Raw genomic sequence first — 14,023 nt, forward strand, 5'->3', positions numbered from 1 at the left:
TGCATTTTTGGTACTATGCAGGTACTGTCAATTTCATAACCCATCATATTCCCTTATTATTTTGGCTGCTAAAATACTTAGTATGAAATTTCTAGCTTACGTCTATCAAAAGAAAATACATATAAATTTATTTTGTTTATTTTTTTGCATCAAATAAGATCATTTCTGGCTTTGCCTTATTTTCCTAATTTGATATTATCAGTGCTTCTTCAGTTATTTTTACCTGATTATTTATTTTTGCCAAATGTTAATAATAAATATTGAAAGCCTTTTAAATACATCTCAGAATATGGTAAGGCATGAATTAATGAACTGCAGCTGCTAACTTTTATGCTAAGTCCTATTAGAGAGAGTACAAAGTAATACCACACATATACAGAACTCTCATAAAAAGCCCAAAGGAAAAAACACTGAGAATAAAGTGCAACTAAAGAAAATCAAGAATTGCAAAAATATAAGTATGAAAAGGGATACAACTATACATAATAGAGTTTGTGTTCAACTTTCATAACAGGAAGTATAACCAATTAGGTAAGAAGTAAAGTAGTTGCTTTAAGCTGAACATGATAGTAAGAAATAAGAGCTGATAAGTTACCAACAAAGAAATTGGGAGAAACCAAAAAGCAACTGATACCAACTAAAAAATGTATGCCATTTAGTCCAGGCAGGGGAGGCATTTCAGTCACAGTCAGAAGGTACCTAGTACCTAGCTGTGCAGCTCAGTAGAGTAATTTCATGATTAAAGTGCTTGAAAATGCTTAATCTTTTAAAGTTATGGTCTTAAAGTGATGTGTTTTCAATTTCATAAAGAGACCTTTTATAAGTACATAATGTTTTCCAACTAGATAGGTCTTAATTTTGTTGTGAAGTACTATTAAATGAAGAACGTTTATCTGTTAAAAAAAATCAGTGGATAAAATTATGTATACTGTTTAAGAAAGTATTTTCACTGGGCATGGCTGTTCTCACTGTGATCACAGCAGTTTAGGGGGCTGAATCATGATGATCCTAAATTCTAGGCTAGCTTAGGCAACATGGAGAGACCCAGCTCCAAAAAGCAAAATTAAACAAAAAGTTCCAGGTAAACTAAATTCCAATTAATGCTCTAGTTTGTAATCATGAATGATAACAATGAAATAAAACATATAAAGGTAACAGAAGAAACTCAGGAGAATTAATTTTGAGATAATCTTTGAAATAATAGTCTTAAAAAGCTATCATTGTTTGTTCCTAAGTTTCATGCAGACCCAAAATAAATGTACCTCATTCATATAACATGAGCTCAAATACATATTAATTTTATTAATTTATATTTATAAGTAACAAGGAAGTATAAAGGGAGAGTCTGAGTAATTAAAGTTGTTTAAAATAGTTCCCATCAAAAAAAATATACACACATACACACACACATCATATATAATTGTATGTTGAAATATGTTTTACCTTGATAGAGTATGATAAACCATGGCACTTTACTTTTAGCAGCTCCATTTATGTGTCTTCATGTGGCCTAAGTTTTTACAGAGTTAGATGTGGCCACATAGGTATAAAAAAAATAGTAAAAAATCCTTTATATTATAAATTACATGAAATTATGGAAATATATACAGTTTCAATGAAGAGTATCTTATGCTATATATTAGATGGCTCCACATTTTAATCTTTTATCTTTTCATGGTATCTAGAGAATTATTATTCAAAACATGATATGTTTTCATTTATTTCCTATGTTATATGAGTTTTTGCAGAATGGCAGATCATGTGTTTTAGTTTAACTTAAACAAGTTCTCTGTAATAAGATTCTACAATATTTTATAGCATAGTTTATAAAAGGCATTGATGATACATCATGCTCCATCACTAATTGGCTTCTACCTTTGCATGGAGGATTAATCTCTTTGTTTGACAAAATTTTATGAGTAAAAGTCATTTTCTCAGTCTGGTTTTATTGCTATGTTTTGTTGTTGTTGTTTTTTTATGTCATTATTTGATAATTTTTTATTGTTTATTATTTAAAAAAATATAAAATTTCAGTTTAGCTTAATATGAAGATAATAATCCAGAGATAGGCAACACAAACTCAATGTTATCACTGGGGGTAGAAATTTTAAATTTGTGAGTGTAAATAGCAACACACCTGTTGATTTTTTTTCCACTAATTCACCAAAGAACTGATCAACTCATTTTTTTTTTTTTAGAAAAACATTTCAAAAAATGTGTATGTGGATTTTTTTATAGAACCACTTGAGAGCAGTTTGGAGACATTGTGCCACTTTACACAAAATATTCAGTGAACATTTCCTCATAAATATTGTGCATCTATTAAAATTTGGAAATTTTACTTTGACACAATACTATTTTATCAATAGCCCATATACAAATTTTGTCAGTTTTCTGATAATTGACAATGTTGATTAAACTTGTTCAAGTTAATGATTAGTGATAATAATCAATGTGCTGACTACTTGGAAGTAGCTTCAGACAGGTCCCTATGTTTAAAAAACTTTATCCTTTCTTTATCCTGTTTGTCCTTCCTTACCACCAACCTAAGTGTTGTGATTCCTACCAGGTGGAATAGAGTATGCTCAGGAAGACAGAAGTATGAAGAATCTCTGTTTTCAGGAAGTTTGAGAGTCCAGAGCATACAAAATATTTTGGAAAACAATTATGCAGAAGAGGGTGGTCTGACAGACATAGAACAGTGGAATATTTTTTAATTGCATGAATTGGGATGACATTGGATCTGGATTTGTGTACCTGGATTGGACTTGAGTACACACTGCGGAGAAAATGCCACAACAGATGAAAGCAACAGCAATGTCAAATTGTAGTAAAGGGAAGAAGTAGATCATGTGTAGAAGGAGGTGGCTATTGACGGAGGAGAGAGAAAGGGAAAAAATTGGTTATAGCAAGACGTTTAATTGTGGTACACAAGCTCCAAAGTGCTACATCAAATAAAGACATTGAAGGTGGTTGGAAATAAGCAACTGTAATTCAGAGGCTTAGGACCAGAGGGTTTTACTAAAATGGCATTTGTACTGAGACAAAAACTATGGGTATAAAAGCAGGTTGTGAAAGTAGAGAGGGGACCGAGGAGCCCAGTTGCAGGTCAAAGAAAGTAGAAATAGAATCAGTCTGGAAGCTAGAAACAAAATAAGGTCAGGATAAATTGTACATAACAAATGTATTGGAGAAGTTGACCCGAGCTCCTTGGAACATGTCCTCATTGGCAGTTGTTACAGGTTCTATCACTGCTGGGAATCAAAGCCATTGTGGAGAGGTTAAAACAAATGAGAGGCTTATATGTTACTTTTTGATAAGAAAGGTAAAGTGGGTAAATGAAAAATAACTCTAGGAAATAAAGAAGAGAGGGACAGCTTTCTATATTATGTAGTAGTTTTTGCTTTGCTTTCTAGCTCTTAGTCACCTGGCCAAGGATTAAATCATATTATAATTCAGGCAGTCTAATTAGGAATATTTGCTCTTCACTGTTATCTATACTGATTCTATAAGAAACCATTGGCACTCAATAACACTGGTGGATATTAATCCAAATTATGAGAATGCTAATTATTATTAGATACTCTCTAATGAAGGTGGGTACATTACTCTAAGAGTTAAAATTTCTTAAAGAAGAGTGAGCTTTAAGTAGTTTATATTGACCATTCAACCTTTCTATCATTTGGTGAAGAAATATGGAAATAATAAATGCTTTTGGAAACCTTCCTTGGGTTCTGGCTAGATAGATAAAATTTGGAAATTTTACCTTTTACCTTTTACCTTTCGTCTATAGCCCATAAACAAATTTTGTCAATTTTCTGATAATTGACAATGTTGATTAAGTTTGTTCAGGTTAATGATTGGTGATAATAATCAATGTGCTGACTACACACATGGATTACATGTCAGTCTCTGTGAGATCAATTGAGACCATCTTCTTATTGATATTTATTGGAGGGTATTCCTTATTAATATTTCAAAATTATATTTTAAGTGCCATAATCCATTTAAAGAGATCCTTGAGGGCCATATAGAGCAAAATCATGTGATATGGACACTTTATATTGTATGCCTTAATAACCTGATAATCCTTCCAGGTGAGCTGATGTCCTGTCCAACTGACTCTGGTCCTGAATTTCTAAAGGATGGCAGGATAACTGTTTCCTAAGGAAGAGGTTTGCCAGTGTGATAGTACATCAAAATCCCTCAGAATACTTGCTGATAGGCAGAGAGGATTTGTTTTGGGGAAGCACTCAAGAAATTGTATCACTAAGTGACATTGCTCGACAAGGGGCCACAGCTGGAGAACCACGGCTCCAAACTGTAGATGCTGTAGTTTCAACTTCCAAAAAATAGGCATAGCTGACCTGAACACCTAATCATTCTGTCTAACAATGAGTTCAGATAAACTCTAACAACACAAAAGTCATTTTGTCTGGTAAATGTGTCTTAACATCACATTGTCATATTCAACAACTCACTAGGTAGCATATAAAGTTGACTTAACATGGGGGCATTCGTGAAAACAGTTTTTCCTTGAACTTCCCTTTCATAGTTTTCATTTTAAAGTTATATATATATATTTGATTTCTGTACCGTATGGACTTCCCTGTCTTATCTACCTCATGCCAGAGTATGGTCCTAGTTTATTTTTCTTTACATGTTATAAATCTTGTCTTATGTTCTTTAACTCTTTTATTTATTTATTTATTTTAGTTGTAGATGGACTCAATACTTGTATTTATTTATTTTTATGTGGTGCAGAGGATCAAACCCAGGGCCTCATGTATGTGAGGCAAGTACTCTACCACTGAGCCACAACCCCAGCTCGTCCTATTTGTTAACTGTTAAAACACACATTTTCATATGTCCCTCAACATATACTTCTTGCAACATGCCTCTCCTCCTTGATGCCACAAACACTACCTCAACAATAACTTTTCTGGGTTGTTTCTATAAAATATAAACTTGTATGCACGTCTACTTTATTTACCAACACACTATTTTTGGATTTATTCTTGAATTAAGCCTGATCATATTCCTTTGGTCCTTGTATGAAATTATTGTCATTAGCTTACCTCAAAGGATAGCTGGTGACTAGTCCTGAGAATTTCATTGTTATGATCACCATGAGAATATGGTTAAAAATACTCTCACTTCCTGTCTCCTTTATGTAGGTCTAGAATATAATTTCCACTCAGATGACTGAACCAGGAAGACTATTATTTGACTGTTGTTTGAGGAGTTGGATATTTTAAACTCACAGATACTGTCAATTATGAAATTAGTGTTTCATTTATTTGTATAGTCTATAATAGCACCATAATTTTTACTTTCCCATATTTGTTATAATTTTTTTATTAAAAAATAAAAAAGCTATATTTATTTCTAAAATCTGACTTAATGACACAGTAAAAGAAATTTATATTTTAAAAAAGAAAATGTTACCCATTTCTCTTTATGGCATGTATATTAAACATTAAGTTCATTTTGGCTTTAAGTTTCTTACACTTAATTTTAGTAATCCTCCCATTTGTTGGTAACCAAGGAATTTGGATTCTTTTCCTATGGTTTATTATCAGAAGCTGTAGAGCAATAGGACATTAAAAATTAAATAGAGTTTATTACTTTGTAGAAGCAAAGCTTTAGAAAGAGATTAAATTAACCTCTTTAATTCTTAAATGCTCTTGTACTAATGTGAGATTTCATCTTGAAGCAGTGTGTGTGTGTGTGTGTGTGTGTGTGTGTGTGTGTGTGTGTGTTTCAACCATAAAGTTTGTCTTATTGAATTTCTAGACTGGTTCATCTATTTAAGTAATGCAGAAGACTAAATCTCATAGTGTAAAAGCAAAATTACACTGGACTTTAAACAATTACACTTGTTTAAGAAAGAAAGGCTGAACCTTTGCAACTGAGAAGAGTGATTAAACTCAATGAAATAAAAACAAAGGATTTTTAAATGGATGAAGGAAATAATGGAAAAAGAGAGAGGGATATTGCTTGATTTGGTTAAGCCATCTGTCTTATTGTCTTCTTTCACTTTCAAAGTTAGTTTTCTACCCACCAGAAAGACTGGGAGACAGGAGCATTAACTCAGAACTGGATGACTACGTTTCAGAGATGCCTCCTAGGTCCTTAGGAAAGACATTTCTGATTTGTAGATGATTTAAATTTCAAAGAAACAGAGAAAGTATATAGTTTCTCTAAATTTCTAAGAAGAGGAAGGTTCAGGTCTTTTGGTCAGAAAGAAGGCTGTGGGGACTGTGTAGATAGTCTCTGAATGACTCTTCATCTTCTCACCAAATGGGATACTGCAGTTAAGACAATGTACATAAATTCTAGTGAATACAGATATTTTGCATTTAGTTATTTAATATACCTGTATTATTTTCATTGCTCTTTAAAGTTAAATGACAGGATATATTTAAATGATATATGCATATTCTTCCTTTATATTGAAATATGCATTGGTATGATGTTACGCTTTTCTTCTCAAGAAACAAATAATTTCATGTTCCTGGGCAGCAAAATGTAAGGTAGAAAGTTAGTGAAAAACCCAGTGGTCTGTAATTAGATCAAAAAAAATTTAAACAAATTCTGTGTTCTCTACAAGCCTGACTTCAATTGCTGTTTGAGAACTTGAATGAGATAAGAAGAATGCCATGATAATTGTGATGCAAAGGAGAACAATCCATGCATTTGTTTTATGAAATATTATTTCATAACTTACTAGTTACAGAAACCAGTATAAGTGGTTTACAAGGAGGACAATGCCACTAATGTAAAGTGATGTGAAGTACAAAATGTAAATGATATAAAAATGCATAAGAACTAGAAAATATCATTGGGTTAATTGGTCAAGAGATCTTTGCAAACCCATAAGCCCTTGCTGCCACAGTAGTACCATGCACAGTATTCAAGTGGGGCAGGGCTGACAGAAGAGTGGAGCCAGGTGGCACCCCACCCTGTTACCCAAAAATGGGCCCCAAGTATTGTGAGAGTTAACAGAGTAGAGAGAAATTAAGTTCAAGTGTCACCTAAACATGTTTCACTGTGAGGGAAAGACATATGGAAGACAAAACACACTGAAATTTCAAAAGAAATGGATAACTGAAAGAAAGTAGGACATCAGGGTAGTGAGAAAGGTTGGCAGATGGAAAGAATCGTTTAGGAAAGAAGAAGTCCACAGCTCTTGAAACAGAAAGGAAGAAAAGCAAGAATTCATCTGTCATACAATTTTTTTATTCTTTGTAGCTGAGGATAAAGGAACAGAAAATTAATTTGTATTTATCTAATGGAAGATTTTTAGTTTGAGTTAGTCTCATTATTTTCACCTACTTTCCAATGCTATATGATCAATTCCATAAATATTAAGGATATATTATTTTTAAAAATATTTTAAAGAAATCATATTTAGGGCTGGGGATGTGGCTCAAGTGGTAGCGCGCTCGCCTGGCATGCGTGCGGCCCGGGTTCGATCCTCAGCACCACATACAAACAAAGATGTTGTGTCCGCCGAGAACTAAAAAAAAAATAAAAAATATTAAAAATTCTCTCTCTCTCTCTCTCTCTCTCTCTCTCCTCTCTCACTCTCTCTTTAAAAAAAAAAAAGAAATATATTTAGCACCAGTCTTTCTAAGCTGCAGTTTACTTAATAGAATTATATTATTTTTGACAACTAATAGAATTATATAATTTTCCCTGGATAAATTCTAATTCTGATAGTGAAGGGGTATTTTTAGCTTGATAGGAATATGAACTTAAAATACTCATTAATTTTGAATATCATATGGCCTGAAAATTGTGTTGATTAATAGTCACCTAATCAAAAACTAACTGGTACTAAGACATCAAGCTGTGATTGTAGCCATACTGTGACATAGTCATTTTATTTATGGCACCTAAGTGAACATTTTGGTAATTTATGAACAATGTATGTTTTCTCTTAAGATTGTGGGGACATGGTAGGAATGGCAAAATAATGATGATATTACTATTATTAATTTAATTCATTTCTTTTCCCTTCAAGGAAGAGCTTACTCCAAAAAGCATAATTTACGCCCATCAAAAATATCCTTTTTCTTAAGTTCCTGCCCCTGATACTTACCTATGGTTGTTCTCTTCAGGACAGTCAAAAGAACATTAAAATTCAACCATGCTTTTCTTAAGCTGTTTGAATGATTAACTGCTCTAATTAGCTTTCAGTAAATTCACAAAATAAATTGATGCTTTATAATTAAATACAAACCCAACTTCTTTTCAGTATCTGTTTCTACATTGAAATTATCAGAGGTGCTGTATTAAAGCTCTTCTAAGAAAGGGGGTAAAGTGTTTCTGTTGATGTTGTTCTTCTTTGTTAATGAGCTTCTATTCAGGCCATAGATAGGCCATTGTAGTGTTAGATAAAGGGAAGTGGGTATAAAAATAATTAATTTTATACAAGAACAACATAACAACAAAAAATCCTTACTTTTCCCATCTGCTGGAATCTTTAATATGTCCATACTTTTAATAATAAAACTTCATACTTTTTAAAACATATGATGTAGATTATTATTTCAAAATATTAAGATCAATTGTCTAAACAGATGATGTCAATGTTTGAAATTGTACGTAAGCCAACACATTGAGTTTCTTCTTAATACTGTTTGCATGTTTCAAAATGTCCATTTCAAAAATAGGATCAAACTGATAAATTAATTGTTAAAAAAAAATTTCAGGTAGGTTGAGAGGAAAGAAGCATGCTGCCTTCAGTGCAGATAGGCTTATTAAATAACTTTGAAATGTTTTTGAACTTCACATACCTTTGTATACTTCTTAATTTAAAAACTCAAAATATTCCCCTTTCACTTGGCCTTTTTAAATTTTATTTCTACTGGAGTGTTGATTATTCTGTGGTGCTTTTAAATGGAAATGCCTACATCAGCAATAATATAACCCAACTGTAAAGTCTTTTCATTGGTACTTTTCAATTGATAGTTTCCCTTGAGTTAAGATATTCTACAAATAAAGGGTTCTGTAATAAATACAAGAAGCCTGTTTAGAAATGTGGCAGTGTGTATGTCCTCATATTCAATGCTCTGAGAAGTTCTGCACAAAAACAATATTTTACTCATATAGTCAACTCCCAAACTTTATCTGTTCTACTTTGCTCTAACAATACCCTTATTCACCTATTTCTGAAATATTTTGGCAAATAAGTTTTGGATGGTTTACATGTGCTAGATGCCAACTTTCCCCTTCTTCTCCCATCTTTCATCAGAAATGATTATCAACTGAGCCCACAAGTATGTAAAGAAGCAATTTGGCCTGAAATGCAATCTTATTTACAAAACAGGATGTTGATAGGTAATACCCCTGGAGCATTATATTGGTTATTGCACTGCAGTGAGACCTCCTGTATTCTGTACAGAATCTGCATTCTCACATATGTCTCTATATTAATACTGGTTGTTCAAAAGTATCATTCTGCTCCCACAACAAATCCTCTGAATTCTAGAAGACATCGTATCTTCTCTCTACCTATCCTGTTTCCCCCAGTGCATCTCGGCACATGAGACTATGAAACAAAATCAAAGACAAATGGACATATCAGACTGATTGGAAACAATTAGCATCTGTAAAGTTAATACTTTGAAATGTCAATATTAATTAAAGTAAAATTATTAGGCACAAATTATAACAAGAAACATATTTAGGATTTGGGGACCATAAAGAAGAGTAAAATGTGGCCCCACTCCCCACCTGTTAAGTCCCCATAAGGAGATAGGTGCCTAATCATGATGGGACACGTTCTATATACTCATGTTTACTATCTTTTAGGTTGCTTTGCTGATATGGTATGTTTCAAACTGTCATTCAAATGGCATCTGGTGTTACTGGAAAATACTTCATTTCTCACACAAATATTTTTATTCTTTTTATCTGAGGATAAATGAACAGGAAATCAATTTGTATTTATCTGATTACACTGATAATGATTTCTAGATCCATTTCTTTCAGCAACAGTTCATAAGTTTTTCATATTTCCAGAATGCTTCTGACATTATAAAACATGATACATGAAGGCTGGAGGAATAGCTCAGTGGTAGAGGACTTGCCTAATATATATAAGTCTCTGGATTACATCACTAGCACTGAAAAAAAAAAGAAGGAAAGAAAGAAAAAAGAAATGAATAGAGAAAGAGAGACCAATAGTCTTTTCATTCATTTATAAACTTGGAATGGTAATCCATGGTCACTTTGTTTAATTCTTCTAAAACAGATTCTTGCAGAAGTCCAAAAACTGACACCTAATAAATCATACTTCCAAAAGAGATGCTTTTTCATTAAAATTGAAAAACACATTTTTCATTTTTTTTAATTCTATCTAAAATGTTTTTAATTTTCCTATTGAAGACTATATATTGTTTATGGAATAGTTTAATGAAAAAGTAATGTATTTTATAATTTTAAGGCTACATCTACAGTCAACATATATTCTCACCACCTCCTACTTGTGGAAACCACAAGTCCTGCCTTCTCCAGTGCCTGTGCTGCCTCTCTCTAGCCTAAGCTCACAATACAAATCTAGTTTTAAATAATGTAAGTCTTCCCTATAGCCATCAACATTCATAGGCACAAATCTACTTCTTACTTTAGGGAAATTTCAGCAGCAAACCCTACTCAGATTTTACAGTGAATGGCCTCTGCTTTCCATGTATGTTTTAATTCCATTCACAGAGAATCTTTATATATCTCAAATTTGAGAGACCTCAGTAAGTGCATTTAGAATGTTCTTACAAGTAACCTGTCAGAAATGAATGTGAGCCAAGTTTGCACTCAATTCTCAAAATATGAGAAAGGGAGACTATGGCTATACTGCAATGTTTCCTACCTGATTATTCAGAACAGAGGCTTAGCTTCATGCCAATCTTTTACATGCATTGCCAGACTAAACAAGTACCTTCTGAGGTTCATCCATCACAATTTATGATACATTAAACCAAATCTAATGTTCTCTCAGGCTGGTGTTAGGGGATTTTCAATATTCAAGCTAAGAAATTGCATTTGGGGAAAGGGATTTCTCCTCTATTTTTCCAAAGAATGTCTTTAGTTCTATAGTCTCTTTGAGTCTATTGGACCCCAGTTATACTTCAGCACTAATCACAGATTGATTTTAAGAGTCTGAAATTGTAGCAGAAAGTGACTTTAAATTAACATTGCATGAACTACTAGAAATTGTTCACTGAAAAAGAGAGTGTTTAATTATAAATGAAGGAACCTGTTTCCCAGCTGATTAACTATATTAAACACTTTATATTTTCAAAGCTCAAACACAATTGTTAATAAGCTATTTCTCACAGTGGGTCTCTGAGGGGGCCTAATACTATCACCTCCTATTTTTAAAAATGACACACTTGACCTATAAGAATTAGATAGTTCATCTTGGACCACATAGCATAGAAATGAAAAACTAGAATTAGGTTGCAAGTTCTCATGTACTAATGTCTGGTTTACAGAGCTATGTTTTTGGTTTTCTGAGCAAAGTCAGTGAAAAGACTAAATAAATTTCATTGTCCTCTATTTCTACAGATGTCATCCACACACAGAATTTTATTTTCCTTAGACCATTTCATTTCTAGTTATGTTGTTACAGGAATAACAAAACCAACATAGAAAAATGACTCTCTGGTCAAATTACTCACACCCCTTGTTCTGATATTCCTTAAATTGAGCTCAGTTAGCAGATTGAGTTGCCCTGCTTTTCTCTTTAGAATCAGTGTCAGTTGAAAAACTAGTATGAATGGTTTATGCCAAATCTTAGAATTGTCTGATACAGAGATCAAATATACTTATCAATAAAGTTTCTTTTTAGTTTGTTAAAGTACGCTTGATTATATTTTCTTCTCTCAAACATTTTTATTCTTATTTATTGACTGTAGCTTTATAATCAGTAATAATGTTTTATTCAGCATTTTCATTGCTACAACCAAAAGGCCTGACAAGAACAATTTTAGAAATGGAAAAGTTTATTTGGGGCTTTTATGGTTTCAGAGGTCTCAGTCTATAGATGGCTGACTTAATTGCTTTGGAATAGAGGTGAAGAAGAACATCTTGGGGGAATGGTGTGGCAGAGGAAAGCAGCTCAGGACAGGACACCAGGAAAAAGAGAGAGAGAGAGAGAGAGAGAGAGAGAGAGAGAGAGAGAGACAGAGAGCGAGCGCATGGTGTGTGGACCCACCTGCAAGTATACTCTGCTCACAGAAACAAAATATATACCCCAAAGGTACACCCCCACCCCCAGTGACCCAACTCCTCCAGTCACAACCTACCTGCCTACAGTTATCCAGGTTAACCCATGTAAGTGGACTAATGCATTGATTAAGACTTATCCAACCAATCATTTCACTTTAAAATTTTCATGCATTGTCTCACCCATGAGCTTTATGGAGACACCTCATATCTAAACTCTAATAAATATCTTTTCTTAAATATTTTGTCTTATGAATTATTTTCCAGGAATAAAAGAATAGGTAATTCTTGCCATGGATATATATTCATTTCACATTTTTTATCAGCAGTTGATTTGTTTAGCAGTGTAAATCTAATTTGGTTGATTAATTTATAATTCTTTCAGTGTCAGTATCACTTTAATATGTTCACTATGCACAGCTCAGAACTACAAAATAATGATTGCATAGTAAGTAAATGTTAATCACACAAGCATTCAAGCTTTCTGATGTGTGTTTTTATCTGCCACCAACATAAACTCTGTAATGTAAATTATTCTAAGTACCCTCATAGTACCCTAATATTAATATGAAGTTACTAGTAAGATAATATGTAAAATCCAAAAACTTTTTAGGTTTATCTTTTCTCTTTAGAAACAGAATAAGGAACATTCTTAGAAAAGAAATCTGCATGCAAGTATTATGATACTGACAAAAGTAAATGCTCTTGATACAATATTGTTTTAGATCTTTTTTTAAAGGATATTCTGTGCTCTTATACGCTTTAGAACTGTGAGTCCATTGAATTGTATGTGCACACTATTATTTACCATGAATGTTTTTATCACATTTCCCTTTCTGGATACATTGTGAAGTTGTACTTCAGTGCCTATGAATATATAAGTACTTGACTCTAAGTAATAGAAACCACAATTTATCCTAATTTTGTCCTATAGTAACCTTCTTAGGGATAAATAAGATTCAAAAGTTGATTTTTTTATTATGGAAAAATGTAAACAGTATTAAAATATTCATATCCTGGTGTTTTCATTAAGACTGAAGCTTAGTACATTTTCTAAACAATAATTTTGGGTGTTCTTTTCTGTGATTCAGACTTCTTTAAGCATATAAAACATTTCTTACATTTACATACAAGCATCACAAGCATTTGGTAAATAAATGGAGCCATAATCTATGACCATGGACCATGTTTTTTTCTTTGTTTGTTTCTCATCTCACAAATCAGGGCCTCATTTAGTGCCTAGTCCCGAGAAGCACTTCCATAAATATGTCTTGAATAAAATAATATAAATGTTAAATTTGATATTCATTTATCTCTCCTCATATGCTAAGATACAAACAAGCAAACAGATAAAAATATTTGAGACTATAAAGAAATTTAGAATCAACATTTTTTTTTTTAAGATTTGAAAATGTCTTCATTTCCAATTCATTCTTCTCATGTCTACAGAATTCTATGGTGTTCCTTGACCTTTCTCAGACTGAGGAAAATCTGCTTAAATTAAAGAGAGTTTGTCCCCAATTGCAGTTAGAAGGCCTCTGTTATCTCCAGGTCTATTGAATTCATGTCTTTTTTCACGGTATCATTATGTTGTAGCTTTAATGGTAAAAATGATTTATCAATATTTTATTCTGATAATTGTGTTTCACTACATATGCTATATTTCATCATATGAGAATAATGATGTCAAAGGAGACTGAAGAGGTTGTTGGAAAAAAATGAAAATGTGGGTATAAAAGAATCATTCATAAAATGAAGCAAACTCTATTCCATATTGAGTCCCGCCATG

The 14,023-nt window shown here is 32.6% G+C and overlaps 1 protein-coding gene across 2 annotated transcripts in view; it reads left to right on the forward strand.

Moving 5' to 3' along the window:
* The window catches only part of MDGA2 (MAM domain containing glycosylphosphatidylinositol anchor 2), a gene marked incomplete at both ends in the record, with an annotated part of 775,899 nt that overhangs the window by 555,030 nt on the left and 206,846 nt on the right, over positions 1 to 14,023 (forward strand). The gene's annotated exons all lie outside the window — the stretch shown is intronic.

This window comes from Spermophilus citellus (genome assembly GCF_964194105.1).
Source record: "Spermophilus citellus genome assembly, chromosome: 4".
Taxonomy (NCBI): Eukaryota; Metazoa; Chordata; class Mammalia; order Rodentia; family Sciuridae; genus Spermophilus; species Spermophilus citellus.